This window comes from Ambystoma mexicanum, chromosome 4p (assembly GCF_040938575.1).
Source record: "Ambystoma mexicanum isolate Mex_15411 chromosome 4p, UKY_AmexF1_1, whole genome shotgun sequence".
NCBI lineage: Eukaryota > Metazoa > Chordata > Amphibia > Caudata > Ambystomatidae > Ambystoma > Ambystoma mexicanum.
The window spans coordinates 447,002,205-447,020,700 of record NC_090927.1 but is presented as its reverse complement, the minus strand read 5'-3'; the positions used below and the strand labels follow the sequence as shown (position 1 = coordinate 447,020,700).

The 18,496-nt window shown below is 44.7% G+C and overlaps 1 protein-coding gene across 3 annotated transcripts in view; it reads right to left on the bottom strand.

Annotated features, from left to right (window-relative positions):
• Nucleotides 1-18,496, bottom strand: part of ROCK2 (Rho associated coiled-coil containing protein kinase 2) — a 1,440,935-nt gene that overhangs the window by 721,342 nt on the left and 701,097 nt on the right. The window lies entirely within an intron of this gene.

The following is an 18,496-nucleotide window of genomic DNA, read 5'->3' as shown; positions in this document are numbered from 1 at the left end:
CCCTCCATTTGGCGATAATCTTACCCGACCTATCCTGTCCCAATAGTAGTGACATGCTGGTGAAACACAACAATCCCATGTAGTCCTTCAATGTCTTCTCTCCTTTTATTGAACGCACTAAAAAAAAGGCTTCTTGTTTTTCATGAGTAAACTGAATGCGCCCCCGTATATGGAATCCACAGTCTATCTAGCAAGGGCCATCTATAGACTAACATTCTTGGTTCAAAATAAAATCCCTTTCCAAAGCCTAGGCGTTACCAGAGGGTTTCCAAAACACACACAGCATTAACCAGGGAGCTCCTTGTGCTTCTGCATTCCTATACTGTAGCACATTTACGCATACGAAACAGACATTAAAATCATCACCTTGCAGTAAAGGCACTAAAGAAAAATGGTGTGTACACTTTCAACTCCCACGCCAGACTGGTTCTCACTCCACTGACTTTACCAGTGATGGACCGCACTGCACTACGTTTTTCTGGACCACTAAAGAGGCTTAAACAATGTAACAAATAAAGTACACCTTGTTGTATGCACGCGAGTGTGTGTGCGTGTAGGTATTTTAACTATTTTAGAGGGGTCAAAAGTGACATCCTAAAATGGCTCAGACAAGAAAAGAGAAGGGAAAGAAAGCAATGAACAGTTTCAGGTTTTTGATGAAGGATAAATGTTGGAGCCTCCAGGTCCGAGCTCTGTAATGCATAGAAACAAAAAAAGAAGTGAAGCAAAAGGATACTTTTTAAAGACGGTATTAGCAGGGACAAGATGGGTTGGATAAACGCCTAAGGAGACTAGGGGTTTATCTAGAGCGAAGGAGGGCGTTCCTCTAGGGGAAGCAACCAAGTAAAAGGTGTATGGATGGGTCAAACCACAGAGTGTTCCGGTGCTTCGTCTACTAGGGTTAGAGAACTACCACTGGATTGGCGGTACTCCTCATGTACAATGCGCAATGACCCCTCAAGGTTTCCCAATATGTCTAGTCTGAGTAGGGAAGAGTAGAGATAAATGCCTGTGGGGCCTAGAGTTGTATCCATCACAGAAAAGGCTGCTCTCCTAACTTGGGTCTAGCTGAACAAAAGGTGTCAGGATGGGTCAAACTAAAAAAGGTGTACGGATACTGTTCTCCCTCAGTAGCTCCAAAGTACAATATACAGCCTCGGGAATACTGTATAGAGCCCAGCATGTCCTTAAACAGTCTCAATAATACTGTGCCTAGCCTCTTTTTTTTGCCGAACCCAGTCACAGGAGTAAAGTGCCCAGCTCACTATTTGTAATCAATTTAGGGGTATAGTGCTTGTTCACTTCTTCATTCTTTCCTAGAAAGGATGCCCTCCTCTCCCTACAAGGGAGATACAATGGCACAGTTTAAAAGCTTGATCAGGCTTATAAGCTTCTCCAAGAGCTCCATATTCAGCCCTTTCAGACACCACCCCGACACTGGGCTCTTTCAAGGCTCCATGCTGCTCCTCCACCCAGTCTACTCTCCAGCGCTCTCCTTGGGATGCTCTCCATCCTGGTTGCTCCTCTGCACCTAACTAACCATCTCCCTTTCTCCGCCTGGATCGCTCCTTGTGAGATTTGTGTGGAGCCTCTCGATAGGTTTGGGATCCAATTGTTGCCATTCGCTCCAAATGACCGCCACCAGCAATCACCACTGACTAATTGGACAACGCGGGAAGAGGTTTTCTCTTTTAGGTCTCAACTCTTCTGCCCTGGAACTTGCCTGAAAGGTGACAATTGGGATCTGACTGGTATAGGACTCTCTTCCTCTGACTTTATAAAGAAAACAATGTCAAAAACGAAGTCTCCAGGTTGGGGGAGGGTGTTGGGAAAAGATGAGACTGTGCAGATCCCTTCCTGTACTTCCACAAAGTAGCTCACAGCTCTGGTAATAGGACCCTGGCATGCCGGCTTTCTTGGGTGTCAAACTCCTGCCACCCAAGGCTTTGGGAGATGGTCAGGTATCTGTCACACTAATGACTGCAATACTTGTGGGACGAGTACTGAGAACAGAACAGGCAACACCAGACAGCACACATTGATCAGGTTTTACCATCTGGAGGTGTGTAAAGGACAAATGTTCAGCATGCACCAGTAGTATGAGATTTCTTCTTCAAATGCAGGAAAAGGTGATTTGATAAAATGTATGCCATAGACCAAATTTGATTTGTACAGGCAGGCACCCCCTCCAATGGCACTCCAAACAAAGGCCTCCAAAAGAATTATTTTTTAATCAGTCTTACACGTAGAGGTCATTTCAATTACCTGCCAGCTGAAATAACTGTGCTGCTTTAATCATGATAAAAAAAAGAAAAGTTTGATTCTCATATGTCGAGATCAAATAATTTGGGGGGACACAATTTTAATGGTAAAACGCTTCAGGATAGAACATGTAGATGAAGCCACATCAAACTGAAATTCTCCTATTGTGAAGCACATGTATTTATGACTGCACATCACCATTCCTCGCTGCATTACGAGCTAGCATGCATTGAGGTATATGTAGCACATCTAGCTGGGAAGCTACACAGTGCCCCGTAGCAATGGGATACAGCAATAGGAGACAGTAGTATAGATACAATAGAATGAGGGATTACAGTTGAGGAGATATAGGTAAGGTTGGCGCAGACCCGCCAAGTCCAGGTTGAAAGAGGTACAGCATTTTAGTGGTCCACAAGATGTTCTTTGAAGAGCGGCACCTTCAGCCCATTGCTAACCTACCAAACAAAGAAGCAGTTACTGTTCTTAATCCCATATCATATAATATATAATACACAAGGGTAACTGGTGACATCTTGATCGTCCAGGTCACCACAACATTTATAAATCGAACATTGATCAAGACCTATTGTACCATACCGAGTACCTATGGGGGTTGGCACGATTTTGGCTACAAGTTCTAAGTGGGCAGTCTATCCCATATTTACGTGTGATGGTGAGGGGGTGCTAGTGGCAACAGTTGTTGCAGTGAGAGAGGGTAAGGCCATTGTGTTTGTACTTATCTCACAGATTGAAGTCCAATTGACCGTTAGAAACACATGATGTGGTGATGGAGTGGCACTGACCTAAAGAAGCAGAATCTTTTGAGCTAAAGCTTCTACTATTCATTAAGTATGCCGGCCACACCCTAGAGGTGAGATGTATTTTATCGAAAGACAATGGACACAGTTAATAGTGTGCCCTGTGTAAGTGGGAGGCAGGCCAAAATGGGGAGGCCGTAAGGGAGATCCCAGACAAGGCCACAGTTTTGGACCAGGGAGTCAACAGACCCGGTACACAGACGGACTGGGTCCCCCTCTCCCCCCGCCCCCGACAATGGCAGGCTGCACTGTAGACTGGGAACACAATGAAGGCGCCAAAGTCTTTGAGGAAACCAGGAAAAGATTTAATTCAGGAAGGAGTAGTAAACTCATTGCCAGCAGGACAAATCAGACACACTAGACACAGGTGATGGCCTATACTGGGATGCGGGCACAAGGCGCGGCATTGATAACAGGCACACTAGCTAGGCACACACACTGGCACGGAACATGTGAGCCCAGGGAGTAACCTTGGATGCACAGGGGAGCAGGGAACTGAATGGAAGGGTTGGAGAGGAAGTGGGAGCAAGGGGTTGGTAGAACAGAGGGCTGAGGGAGGACACACGAGAAAGGAAGTAAGACAGCGAGAGGGGCGCCTGTTAGGGAGAATTCTCAGAAATGTACTAATTCCCTCCACCTTAGAGACCCCCAGCAACTTTGCTGGATTTTGAGGGCTTGATTTTTTTAACCAGGAGAGAGTGAGACCCTTTTTCCCCCCACTCTCTCATGTGTTTTAATGTGATTTTGTACTCGGTTTCTTTTTGGTTGTGGAGTCTGACAAACTCCATAGGCATCATCTTTTACATTGTGACACACAGCACCCTCAGTGCAGTGACACAGGGAAGTCTTTCAGATTTCCCAAAGGTTTAAATACCTTCTCTGGGATAAACTGTTTCCCAGAGCAATAAAGTGAAATTGACTTTACTTACATTTGAAACTTTCTAGACCCAGCACACACTATCTTACAATGGCGTGCTGCATGGGTTAGTGTCCCCTTTGTCTACCTTCTAATGTAACATTTTTATGTTACCCTTTCCTCACTGAATGGCTGGTGGCAGTGGTTTACTTTTTACTACCATTAGGGGATTTTACCACGGGCTGCGTTCGCAGCCACGGTAAAGCACCATAGGTGCCATTTTTGTCAAAAAGGCCCGGTCTTCTTTTTTCACCATTTCTTTGTGGAAAGGTCCTTCTTGAGATTTACTCTACGTGCCAAACCAGGTTTGGTCCCTTTGTTTGTTTCGTCTTTGGTGGGCTTCATGAGTGAAACCCGCCTCTGGCGCCACGGTGTCTGGCGGGGGCAGGAAGTGAGGGAGGTGCCCAGTGACTGCACTCTTAGGTAATTGGCCGGCTGGCTGTCTGGCAAGGACAGCCACCCTGCTGGGTGACTGACAGCTGGCCTGGAATGAATGGGAGCAAGCTGCATAAAAGGTGAGGCTTTTTGACTTGGAAGGCAGAGTCGACCACTGGACGAAGGAATCCAAAGAAGAACTTGAGGAGGACACCTGCTGCAACTCCTGGACCGTTGGATTTCCCAGTGAAGCCCTGCTGCTGTGCTGAAACTTCAAATTTGGATCGACAGAGAAGCCCCAGCAAGGACGACTTCTCCCTTTGAGTTGGTGGGATCAATCAACTCCAATCTGGACAACCTCTGAAAGCTAGTAGCGTATCCACTGCAGTCGCTGCTGGAACCGGATAGCCAGGGAGAGGAACTCCAGTTTGTGTGTGTTGCTTTGAAGCTGGCCAAGAGCTCCAGGAAGATCCTCCGGACTCCCAGGAAGCAGGACTGACCGAGCCTGAGCCCCAACAGAGTGCGGAACCCCAGAAGCAAGGAAAGCCCAACTCGACAGCCAGGAACCGCAGTGTTGCTATTTGTGGTAGATGCGAGGAGCGGAAACACCGAACAGCCATAAGTTTGCCGGTTGCTAGCGGTGACCGTCCCATTCCAGTGCAGAGTCCCCAGAAGTCCTCCCTCTTGTCCCCATGACTGAAGCCCAGGAACAGCAAGATATGCAGAGCTGCACAGGAACAGAGGTCATCTGCTGCACTTTTCTTCAACCTAAAGGTAGTGTAAAGTCTAAGAGAACTTACCTTTTGTTGTGTAGCCACTTGTCCCGTTTGAAGTCTTCCTTGGTTGCATGTGTAGAGTTGCTGCCAGCTTCTTTACTTCACAAGCCTAATCAGCTTGTGGCCCTACTTTGATTTTCTCCTATTCTACAAAGACTTTTTAGACATTGGAAAAGACTTTCCATTTACCTGCAAGAAGTGCTTCAGTTCACCTTGACTTTTGCTAACTTAACATTGGCTGGCCTAGGCTCCCTGAAGGACTCTTCCCTCTGCTGCTTATGAGTTTTGCCTTCCTTCCAGGAAAGGATTAACTGACTTTGCATTGGGGGGTTGTATTGAAAGTACTTACCTGCTTGGGAATATCTGTGTGAATACTGGTTTCATTCTGGACTCTCTTCTCTTTAACACTACTCCTAAGAAGATTCTAAATGCAACAGTGATATATTAATGACAACAGCACCCTAGCTATTGAAGTCACCTGAGGGTGTAGGTAATGCCTCTGTGTCATCCCAAATGGGCATTTGCTGATTTAGATAACTAAGTGTGTAAGTATATTTGTGTGGTGTTTTATATTGCTCCCTTCTGAAGAAGGATTATTCTAACTGATTGATAAATTAATAATTGTTTTTATCAAGAAACCTTGTGTGTAAGAGTTTATTTGAATACTTGTCACTGTGAATCTCTGTGTAACTCCCCTACAGCTCACATTGAACCCCTCTGAGATAATCCTGGTTGCTCCACACGCTATCAACCTGTGTAGTGCAGACTTATACCAAAGGTTGGGTTTCTATTGCCAAGAGGTCAGGGATGTTGTAGTGCACCCAAAGGGTACTGCATACAATCTTGCCTAACAGCGGCCAATGAGAAAGGTGGCGCCCAGTGAGAGCGCGCACACAAGGGAGAAGGGAATAGTTTCTTACCTGTAACTCCATTTCTCCAGCATTGGTATCTTTCATGGATTCACATGCTTAGACTATTCCCCGTCGCCAGACTGGGACCCCTCGGTACACATATATAGCCTTTTCCTATAGGAAAACTTCTGACACTTTTGTGTCCTATCTACGTCCTTTTGGGGCCTGCATACGCATGCCCCGTAGGACATTGCGGTATAAAAGCCCCACCCCCGCGGCTCCCTTCAGATTTCGGCCCCTCCAAAGTAGGCAGGGTTAAACCCATCAAGCATATACATTGCATCCTGGGGAGGCTGGCGGGCGCATGTGAATCCATGAAAGATACCAATGCTGGAGAAATGGAGTTACAGGTAAGAAACTATTCCCTTCTCCAGCATTGGATCTTTCATGGATTCACATGCTTAGAATAGATTGTATAGCAGTAAACTGGAAGACGGTGGTGAGAATGCAATGCAACATACATCCACAAAAAATACATAATGCATATGTACACAAGAAATAAGTTTACCCATGTACCTGTACCTCCATAAATCATACGGTTACCAACAGGTAGAAAAAAACTCTCCACAGTGCAGAGCTTACCTTATTGAAACAGATGGCGCAGGACTGCTCTTCCCATCTGCACCTCGTCCGCATGCTGCCTCGCAAGGCAGTAATGGCGGGTAAACGTGTGGGGCACCGACCATGCCGCAGCCTGGCATATGTCCGTTAGCGGAATTCCTGCCAATAACGCATGCTGCCTCGCAAAGCAGTAAAGGCGGGTAAACGTGTGGGGCACCGACCATGCTGCAGCCTGGCATGTTAGCGGAATTCCTGCCCATAATGCTGCTCAAGAGGACGTTGATCTTGTAGAATGGGCTCTAGGGTGCCCTTGCAGCGGCCTTCCGGCCTTGGAGTGACAAAATGCAATCATCGACGAGACCCACCGAGCCAGTCCTTGCTTAGAAATTGCCTTTCCTCTCGTCGACGGACCATACGCGATGAACAGTTGTCGAGTAGACCTGAGTTCTCGTGTACGATGTAGGTAAAATTTTAGGGCCCTCTTAACGTCCAAGATATGAAGAGCTTTTTCCGCTGCCGATGATGGGGTCGTGAAAAAAGTAGGGAGGACAATGGACAAGTGTTTGTGATACACTGTAGGAACTTTCGGAACGAAAGTAGGATTAGTTGCCAGAACCACCTTGTCTTTAAAGAATCTTAGGTATGGAGGGTCTACGACCAACGCTTGCAGTTCGGAGATTCTCCTAGCTGACGTGATAGCTATTAAGAACGCCAACTTCCACAATACGAATTTCATGGCCGAGGTGGCCATAGACTCGAAGAGTGGTTTCATGAAGCCTGCCAGCACTAAATTGAGACTCTGTGTTGGTGGAAAACTTTTTATTGGGGGAAAAGTTTGAAATAAACCCCTCATAAAGTGTTTCACTAACCTGTCGCTGAATAAAGGAGACGACAGTCTCTTCCTCGTGAACCTAGAGATGGCCGCCAGGTGCACCTTTATCGATGTGAAAGATAAACCCCCCCTCTGCCAAGTGAAGCAGATAAGGCAGAACTTGCTCCGGAGTCACCCTTAACGGGTGTAGTCCTTGTTGTCCTCGACACCACTCACAGAACCTTCCCCACTTATAGGTGTAAGATTTGTTGGTAGAAGGGGCCCGAGCCGCTTGCAGAATTTTTAGGTAATCCTCCGAAACGTCTAAGGTACCAAATTCCGAAAAGTCAGGAGCCAGGCTGTGAGGTCGAGACTGTCCAGGTCGTGATGCCACACCGTACCTTTGTCCCGGTACAGCAGGTTCGGGACCCTCGGAAACGCTATTGGTTGTTCCAGCGACAAGTGAAGCAGGTCGGAAAACCACGGTTGCCTCGGCCAGTACGGTGCCACTAGAATTACCCGGCAACTGTACCTGCGTATCCACTGCACCGTCCTCCGTATGAGGGGGAACGGAGGAAAAGCCTAAAGGAACTTGTCCGTCCATGGGAAGGAGAACGCCTCCCCCATGGAACCCTCCTGAGGCCATCTGCTTGCGAATTGCTCGCATTTCTTGTTTTCCTTCGTTGCGAAGACATCCAGTGCGGGGTGATCCCATTTCTCGAGAACTTTCGTCAGCTGAACTGTGTTCATTTCCCATTCGTGTATCTGGGCCATGCTTCTGCTGAGAGAATCCACCTGCGAGTTCCTCACTCCTGGGAGATGGTGAGCCAAGATAGATATCTCGTGCTTTAATGCCCAATGCCACACTTTGTGGGCCTCTATGGAAAGGGTCCTGGATCGAGTCCCCCCTTGTTTTCTCACATAAAACATGGCCGTCGTATTGTCCGTCAGCACTCGTACTCTCGATCCCTTGATGTGTGGTAGGAACGCCTTCAAGGCCCATCGCACTGCTCTGAGCTCTAACAGGTTGATGTGTAGGAGTGACTCCGTTTGAGACCAACGACCTTGTGTTTGAAGAGTGCCCATGTGAGCTCCCCAGCCGGTTAGAGACGCATCCGTGACTATGGTTAGCTGGAACTCCGGCTCCTGTAGGAGTACACCACTGTTCAGGTTGTGGAAACTCTGCCACCACTGAAGAGTCCGAAGCAGTTTGTCGTCGTCGATGATGATTATCTTGTCTGACCACGATCCTTGGGCCTGTGTCCACCGGTCCGCCAGGAACTCCTGAACTGGCCTCATGAATAGGCGACAGTTGGCCACCAGATGGATGCAGGATGCCATGGCCCTTAGGACCGAAATGTATTTTCTCACTGAAAGCTTGGTGTTTCGCCATAGACGACCCGTCAGTTGATTTGAGTTTTGAGATTCTGTCGAGGGAAGGCTTCACTAGCCCCGACTGGGTTTCGAACTGTGCCCCCAGGAACACCAACGTTCTCGATGGCATCAACAAGGATTTTTCGAAGTTTATGAAGAATCACAGCTGTTGTAGAAGATGCATGGTGGCTTGCAAACTTGTGTTGGTCGACGCTGGGGAGAATCCCCTTACCAGCCAGTCGTCGAGATATGGGTATACATGGTGGCCTTGCCTTCTTAGCCAGGCCGCTACTGGGGCCAGGCATTTCGTGAACGTTCTGGGGGAGGTTTTGAGCCCAAAGGGAAGAACCGTGAACTGGTAGTGAGTCCGCCCTATCACAAACCTTAGGAACTTCCTGTGCTTCCGACATATTGGAATATGGAAGTACGCGTCCTGCAAATCCAGGGACGCCAGAAAATCCCCTTCTTGAATGGCTCGGATCACTTCCTGGAGCGTGAGCATTTTGAATTTTAGGCTCTTTAAGGACTTGTTGAGATCGCGTAAGTCTAGAATGGAATTACCTGAAGCCCCTCTAAAGGGACGAAAAGACTTGTAGCTTCGGCCACACTGGAGGGCACCCAATGAACGTGCCGTGTCAGAGTCCTCTTTCATTCCCTTCAGGGCCTCATCTACTTTCTCTCCAAATAGAAGGTCTCCCTCAAAGGGCATATCTAATACTTTGTATTGTACCTCCGGTCTGAAGTAGGTAGACTTAAGCCATGACCCGATTGTGTGGAGCCTACCTCCGAAGGGGGGTATGCCCCCGCTCCATCATTCAACCCTGCCACCAGCCGCCGACTTCGGTCTTTGAGAGTCTTTTGAGAAAACCCACAGTCATCAGCCGAATGATGAGGGTGGAGACAGAATATACAATCCATATGTCCATCCCCCTCGTAAACTTTTTTCAGGCCGCACGTCGCGCACGGACTGAACAGCGCCTTTCCCGACATGAAGGAAAAATTCACCTAACTCCAACTTCAAGTACACAACCTTGTACAAAATAGTAAGGCGACGCGAGGAGATCCCACTATTTTGGAGACGGTTGAATCTGAATGAGCCGCGGGGGCGGGGATTTTATACAGCGACGTCCTACGGGGCATGCGTATGCAGGCCCCAAAAGCACGTAGATAGGACACAAAAGTGTCGGAAGTTTTCCTATAGGAAAAGGCTATATATGTGTACCGAGGGGTCCCAGTCTGACGACGGGGAATATTCTAAGCATGTGAATCCATGAAAGATCCAATGCTGGAGAAGGAGAAATCGAAAAAAAGAGACACACACAGACAGAGACAGACAGGGTGGAAGGATGCAGAGGGAAGACAAGGATGCCTGTGGAAGGGGCGTCCGGGGCTTCGCTGCCCCCCCTCGTCCGCACACCACTGCCAACAGCCAAAGAGAGAAGAGTGAGCCCCAGTCCTTTCTCCACAGGCTTAAATAAGGCAGTTGCCCCACCCACTGCAGGGTCAGCCATCCACCCCTGCAAGTGTTGCCAGGGTCATTTACAGGGGAGATGGGATGCAGAGTGAGACATATACTTTCAAGTATTGTATGAGATTCCCAGGTCAGGGGAGTTGGCAGTTTGATCCCAGAGGGTATGTTAATGGTAGAGTATGGGGAGATGACATTATACAGGGCAGGACAGTTGGGGTCAAATGGCAGGCTAATTGTTGTACGGGGACAAGTGGCTCTCCAGAGCCCACCCCCATGGACACAAGTGGAACTAGTTTTGCAGGGCTCAGAGAGGCTTCATGCCAGGACAAATGGGAGATTGAAAAAAAAGGTCAGGCTAGATTATTCGCTCTGGAACTCTGGTAGCAGGGCGGGGAACAGGTTTAACTGGTTTTTGGAGTCCTTTCCCAGGGCTGGAGGAATGTCACTAGCTCCCCACATACCCCAGGTGCAGGGGACAGAGTGGACTAAACCTAATGGCAGAACAAGCAAGGCACGGTCACCCAGCTAGCATAAACAGTGCAGTGAATATACAGTCATAAACAGCGCAAGGTGGGAAATACATTTGGGAAACGCAATATATTGGTAAAATGAAAACCCACCGAAAACAACAAGTGACATATGGATACTGCCATTTCCACAACCCCGATTGTGTTACAGAGCCAAATGGCTGAGTTTCGTAATTGAGACCACAATCAAGTGGACAGCGAGAAGGAGAGTGTATTTAAATCCATCCCTAAGAAAGAAGTGGCCTCTTTTACAAGAAGAGGGAACAGGTGAGGTAGAGGAGGGTCTGGTGTTAGTCACCTATATGATTTTGGACCGGGGCTGATAAGGTTTCAGGGATTCATAGTCATTTCCCCTGTATCTCATGTACATAAGTGATCCAGCACTTGGGTGATCCTTCAGAGGTCCAATATTAGGGCTGGCAGAGAGGATTTGAAGGATGCCTGGACTATAAGCTAAGGTAGGTATCAATTATGTGGAATTGATTTTAAGTGGAAGTGTTTAAGATGATTAAGTGAGTTTAGATAATAAAGTACAGACAGAGCTTGGAAGGCGCAAGTTTAAGCATTTTACTTTTATTGCAGACACCGATGAACACAAGAAGAGAGGAGTTGGGTATGTGAGAAACCAGGAGGTGTCTAACCCTTAGTCCTCAGGAATCTGTCATCCAGGTGGCCAGGACACGGCCATTGCTTTTGGACACAGTTCCTGGGGGTGGACCAGTGCAGGAGGATCACCTGGGTGAGGGGTCAACGGGGAGTGGGAGTAGGACACCTGATGGCGAGACACGGTAGCCCCCTCACTGTAACACCTTTACCCCATCCTACCCGTTAGGATATTTAGGAACTCTACCCCCACCCCTTTCTCTTAAACACTTTCACATGGACAGCCCGCTCCGAGAAAACAGACTCGCACCCTAGCATTGTACCTGACATGGCCCACTACTATGGTCAGGCAATTACTGGTAACCAATCACACCCGACTTCCATTACGCTTCCCCACACGGATAAAAGGCAGAGCACACTCTCAGCGAGGCAAAGCACACAAAGGAACAGTATTTAACCAATGGAAGCTGAACGAGGGAGGAAAGACGGCAAGCCAAAAAGGATGCACAAGGAGGGAGATACCCATGACCTTACTGGCGAGAAACCATTACTTTTCAAAACCCTTCAGATTAAAAAGCCTAAGGCAGGAAACCAGACTGAAGAATCCTGTATTGTGAGTCAGAGATACCTGGGGCCCTCCTGCATGGCTGACTGAGTCGGGGAGGAACAGCAGCCGCTGTGGTACCGTCCTTGGCCCCAAGATCAAAGCAGCGTCAGAGAGATCAACAAAGCCGGTGAGTTGGGGAGAACGATGCAAGACTGGTCTGTGTTGAAGTCAAGGTTGCAAGCTGCAACATTGTATAAAGAGAGCAAGCACGAAGATTGGTAACGCGTGTGATGAAAGATGCGAGGAAAGCTGAATTGCTGATGGATGTTTGAACATTAACAAAGAGAGATACAATACCAGTGACAGAGTGGTCTGGCACCACAAGGATGCTCAATTGAAGGTCTCTGTAAGGTATCCAGCCAGGAAGTAGCAGAAACGAATGTAGAAGAAAATTGGTAGGAATGCAAACTGAATCAAAGTGTTCTTGAAACGCTGTAAGGAAAACCCATTGGACATTCGAAAGTCTTCGATTTGTGATAAAAGGGGTCTAAGCCCGAATGAGGGAGATCCATGGTCCGAGCCCGATCGAGGGAGACCAATTGTGGACATTGTGATACAAAAGGGGTCCAAGCCCGAACGAGGGAGACCAATTGTGAACATTGCTAAAAGGGGGTACAAGCCTGAAGGAGGGAGACCCATGATGAACACTGGAAGCGAGAGTTTGTGAATGTGAAAATCCTGATAAAAAAGGAACATTGGTGTTTGTTTGTTATGACAGGCCCTCTAAAAAAAGAGACTGTTGAGAAAGTGGCTTTGGCAGAAGGCCCCGATACCTATGCTTTGAACTGTATCCTTGTGGCAGAGAAGCCAGAGTGTGTGCGAAGCTCGACCATGCTGCCTTGCCCTGTGCTGAAAACGTGGGGAAGGGAAGCCAACTGCTCATCTATCCGGACATGTTATTTTTGGAACACTTTTCTTTTTGCATACATTATTGTCCCACAACATTTGTATTTAGAAGTAAGGACTGGCAATATGTTTATTAATATAGGCCGTTTTATTTTGACAGAGACTGCACTAGGACTGCGTTATTTGATGGTTGTAGCTTGCTCCCATCCTTAGATTTAGGTTTAGATAGGCGTTCAACCATTCCATTGAAGTTCAGTAAACACCCTTGAACTGTGATCATGTGTGTCTTCACTGTTTGATACTATGCCTTCCTTACATGGACGATTGATATTTTACTCCTGTCCTGATGAAGGCCGGAGCGGTATTTAGCCTGATCTAATGACTAACGAGAACCAGCTGAAACACAAATCGACAGATACATAAAGAAATCGACTCACTGCTATTAGCTATAGGTGATGGTTAGAAATGTTAAAAATATGTTGGTAGTTTGTTTTCTCTGTATGGATATTGGGTTACAGTAGATGTGTTCTGTGTGGATGTGCTAGTGAATGAATGTGTGTGATTAGTATGGTAATGCAGGTATTCATATAATTGATGAGATGCGTCGTCGATTTATTGCTGTGAATTTACTTTGTGAACTATGACATTGTTGTAAATTGAATAAAAGATATTAGGTACTGTTTGTAAGTTGCAAGTGTAAAACCGAAATTGATGGTGAAAAAGGTTTTGTCTGGTACTATAGGTCTTGATCAATGTTCGATTTATAAATCTTAAAGCCATATCTGCAATGTTGAAATGCTGAAAACCACCAGGAGAACTTGAACCTCAACGGGCAGAACGCACCAACAAAAAAAACTGATTGTGTCCCTTTAAAACTATTTGAGTGAACCTTCCTAATTGCGTTATGGCAAGTCAGTGGATCTACATCAACAATTCCCTTCCTTGCCTTCTACTGCTTTGCAAAAGGCATCCTGCTCCCGATTTTCCCGAATGCCCCAAAAGGTACTGAATCATTAAGAAGGGCCCCCCAAATGTTTCCTAGAATTGTTTATGCCAAAGATCATCAGCTTTACAAAAGCAAAATTGATATTACTTTTTTTTTTATCCCCAATGTTCCACAGGCCTAGCACTACTAAGTTGATTCTATTTTCAACAGATTTAATTGGAGATGATAATGAAAAAACGTTCACTAAACAAAATAGTTACTGTACTCAAAATGAGGTCTGTACTGGAGAAATACTGAAAAACGACCTTCATAAACTCTAGCATATTTCCTAACACTGAAACCACAGCAGAGGCGCACTTGCACACAGCAACCACACGTGTGCTTACAGAGTTTCCAATGATCTAAAATTTAATTCTGCACTGGTAAGTCTCTGGGTCAGCCAAGATCCCCCATTTACCATCTTGTTGGCAGAATGGAGCATACCTCGATGCCAACGGCTCAATGTCATATCTTGTCAATGTAGAGAGAGAGGACTGGTGTGGACTGGGGCAACATTAGGAATGGGATTTGACACAAAAATGCCCTTTAAGGAGTGGGGTCATTACAACATTTGAAACTGTAGGAAATGGAAATAAGCACCGCATTAAGACTTGCTTATTTATTTGCAAAAGGTCGTATTGCAACCATTCTAGCACATCTTACAGCGGGAGCACATAGCCCCCTTAGCGGACCTGTTTTTATTGCCTCACCGGACCTCTCGTCCGCATTTGACTGCGTCATTTGCAGTAAATTATGGGATAAGATGCTAAAACTAAATTTTCCGATATCATTAGTTGCACTTACCGCCTTGTTGCATCACCACACTTCTATTAGAGTTCGTATTTCTAATAGCGGGTTGCTAACTGACGCCATTCCGACATCAATCGGCGTGAAACACGGTTGTAACCTCGCGGCAGTACTATTTAATCTCTATTTGTCGGACATTGAAAATCTCTGGGATTCTTCACAAATGCTGATGATGTGCTTCTATTTGATAGCACGCAATCCGGCCTTCAGAAGCAACTGGAAATCTTCAGTCATTTTTGTGTATTAAACAACCTTACGATAAACTTTTCAAAATCTAACATCTTAGTTTTATCTTCCAGAAAAAAGGTACGGAAATTTAGTTGGCACATCGATTTAAACCATCTTCAAATTGTTACATAAACTACATACCTGGGATATAATCTTGCTAATAATTCCTCTGCTACTTTCTGGCATAAAGCATTGAGCGAAAAAATTATTCCTTTACAAAACCAAATGAAAATCATTTTTCGAAAATATTGTATGTTTTCTTTAGTACCATTGTTTGAATTTTATTTAAAGAAAGTGGAAGCAATCATTTTATATGGTCTTGATCTCTTTTAGACCTATCCACTTTCTTAAACTTCAGGCTAAATTATGGAAGGCAACCTTAGGACTCCCAACATATCTTCCAAATGCCATTCTCCGTCACAAACTAGGCTTAAACTCGTTGGCAGTGCATCATAATTGGCGCATTCTCAAAATCTTTGCAAAGATGAATTTTCCGATTGAAAATTCGCTTTATGAAGACTTTTACATCATGTTACAAACCTTAAATCCGAGATCGATAAGAAATTTTCAAAAGCGTATATTCTCTATCTTATCTGGAATAAATGTATCTCCTCACAAGTTAGAGCATAAATTAACCACTGTACATAAACGGTTATTTTTGAATGACTGGGCAGCTACGTGTGATCTAATCTCACTTTATCTATCATTTTCGGAATACGCATCCTTTAGACACAAACATTCTCCACGTTTACAATATCTTTTGTTATGCCCAAGTGCTGAAACTCGGATGCATTATTTGTGCTTTCGCTTAAATCTTTTACAAACAAAAGTAAGAACAAAACACTGGGCTAAAACTACGAATAATGCTCAAGACGATTCTTGTAGATTTTGTAAAACTACTAATGCTTTAGAAACTTTAAAACATCTCTAACATGTCCTTTTTTTGAAACAGATTGTTAAACCTCAAGTCCTTCACTTTCGCACACTCAGAAGTTGGAAGAGAGCTAATATGGTCTCGTTGCATGTGGGGATCTTGTAAATCCATTATCTTTGCAACTGTGCGCTTAGTGAAAATTATTGAATCAGCCTTAAACTTGTATAACGCGACTTAAAGTTCATGTATTTATACATTTGCTTTGTATTTTGAATTTATATGTTATAATTTATCATGTTAGCGAACTATGTAATTATATATCGCCCTGCTGTGTAGGATTTATACTTTATGAATGTATGTATCACTCTAGAATTAGAGAACCCTTTCATTCATTGTCTCCTTATGATGCACAGACAGTAATTGCATTCATCTGTTCTTTTAATATTGGAAGTATGATTTTTTTTTCATATTATGATGTAATTTACGGAAGTATATAAGAACTGCATCAATATTTTGTAAAGATGCGTAAGCATCAAAAACAAAATTTTAAATAAAAAAAAAAAAGTAGTGGAAAATAAGGTATTACTCTGAATGTCTGTATGTTAAAAATCTGACACTATCATCTAATGCCCATATTCCTTGTGCATGTTTGTGTACATTCTGGAAAGGTTTAGAGGTTGTGTTCTTGATGAAAAGGGCAGAATTCTGTCATAAGTGGACACAACATCTTACAAAGACAGGGATCGGATGGTTTGGTGCTACAGAAAATATGTTAACTGGACATATTATAATTATAATTATATAATATTAGAAAAATTGTACGTAGATAAATATGTATTTGGATCAAGAATAGATTTGTGTGCAAATTGACCAGGGGTGGATCCTCTGACCCATAAACTACCTCATCACGATGACACTCCATTTCCTTCCCTCAATCAAGGGAGAGAGGAGAGCTTGGCCAATGATAAGTTGTGAGGGGCAGGCTTAGTTATGCCCACGCACACACCCACTTTCAAAACACATAAAAAGAGACTGCTTGGACAGGGGTGACATTCACTTTCCACTTTCTTGCGGAGCATTTTGACGGACGACTTCACATCCAGATTCCAGCAGGGCTTCACAATCCAGCAATCCAACCAAACTATTCTACAGCCGGGCGAGCTGTTGGATTCTTTGCGAAGAACTTTTGCCAGAACCAGTAGCAGACCCAGAAAGCAGTGCTGTATCCAGAGAGACCAGACCAGATCGCTATGAGCAGAACCAGAGATCCAGACGAGACCAGCAGAGCAGAGCTGACCCAGATAGCTGTGACTTCAGAACCAACCGCCCGGAGTCCAGTCCCAACCTGACCAGACCCTGACGGCCTATTTCAAATTCATAGTGTGAGTACTCAGCCAGACCTGTGCAAAACCAATCTCTTAGTTTAAGATAATCTAATGTAAACTATATTTACCTATCAGAACTGCATCATAGAATCGTGTGTCCCTTCTCCGATTTTAAACCTGTAAAAGTGTCATTTTGCCATTTTGAATCATTATTTCATTTCTGAAAAACTACCTTCACAAAATCGTCCTTATATTTGGAATCGTAGGTGCTAGGAACGGGATGTAACTTTCATTTGAAGACTAGGATTCTAAGCTTTCCAACAAGCCTAAAACCGACTTTCTATTCATTATAGTTTTTCCGTAATCGCGCTCGACGCAATCGGAAAAATTGGAGCGAATTGAAATATTAGCTCCTGTCAAAGATAGCCGTCTTTTGCTTGAACTGCTAAAATTTGTTTTCAACCTGCTAATCCCTCATTGAGTATTGCCAGTGTGACTTGAACTAACCTTAAGTAGCTATCATCTACCCTGAATCTCCTATAGGGAATTAAAATCATTTTTAGCATATTTTCACTTCTTTGCAAACCACATTTAAAGTATTTTTCCTGTGTTTTAAAATCATCCCTGTGATCTAAGCTTGCTGGGGGGGAACTGAGCTACATTTGATTGTATTCCTGAGAACTGTGTGCTCTCCTTTCCATCTTTTTATATTGCATAAGGGGGGGGGTGAATTGCCAAAAGTGAACATATTAGCTCTTGTTGAACGCATATCAGTTTATTCCTGTGCTGCATTTTTCCATCACTACATTCCTTGAAATCATAAAAGTATTCTCAGCTACCTTGTTCTTTCCATACCAACTCCTAAGTAATAAAATAAGTGTGCTAGTATAACATTATCCATTGTTGATCGACATTATACTCCTAAGTGTGATATCAAATATTAATTTATTATAAAAGTGTGATATATATATTGTTTAATTATTCAATAAATCTTTTAAATTGCAAAATAAACCCACTTCTTGGCTCAGTGAGGTCAGGGGGATTCAATGAGAGGGGTGTTATATAAGGGTTTATCATCAAGATTATAACTTGTCATAAAAATATATAAATAAGGGCTTTCCTTGAGCAATCCCAGACAAGGCATTGACTTAGTGAGAGTGCTTGATTGAAGTCACTTAACATTGTTCAGGTAGGTATTATTGCTGTGCTTTAGTTTTGTTGCTATCCTGCATGCCTTTCTTTGTTTAAAATGTATTTTTTCTCCCTTAGGTATGCGGAGCTTCAGCGCGGCAAACTGGCTTGGTTGAGCACCGCTGGTAAATGATGGCGCATTAAGAGCGCTATGATGCGGTAAGTAAGTGCTATGCGCTGCAAAGTCTTGCCTTTGCTAACCTGTGTTTTCCTTCCTTGTAGGTCGCG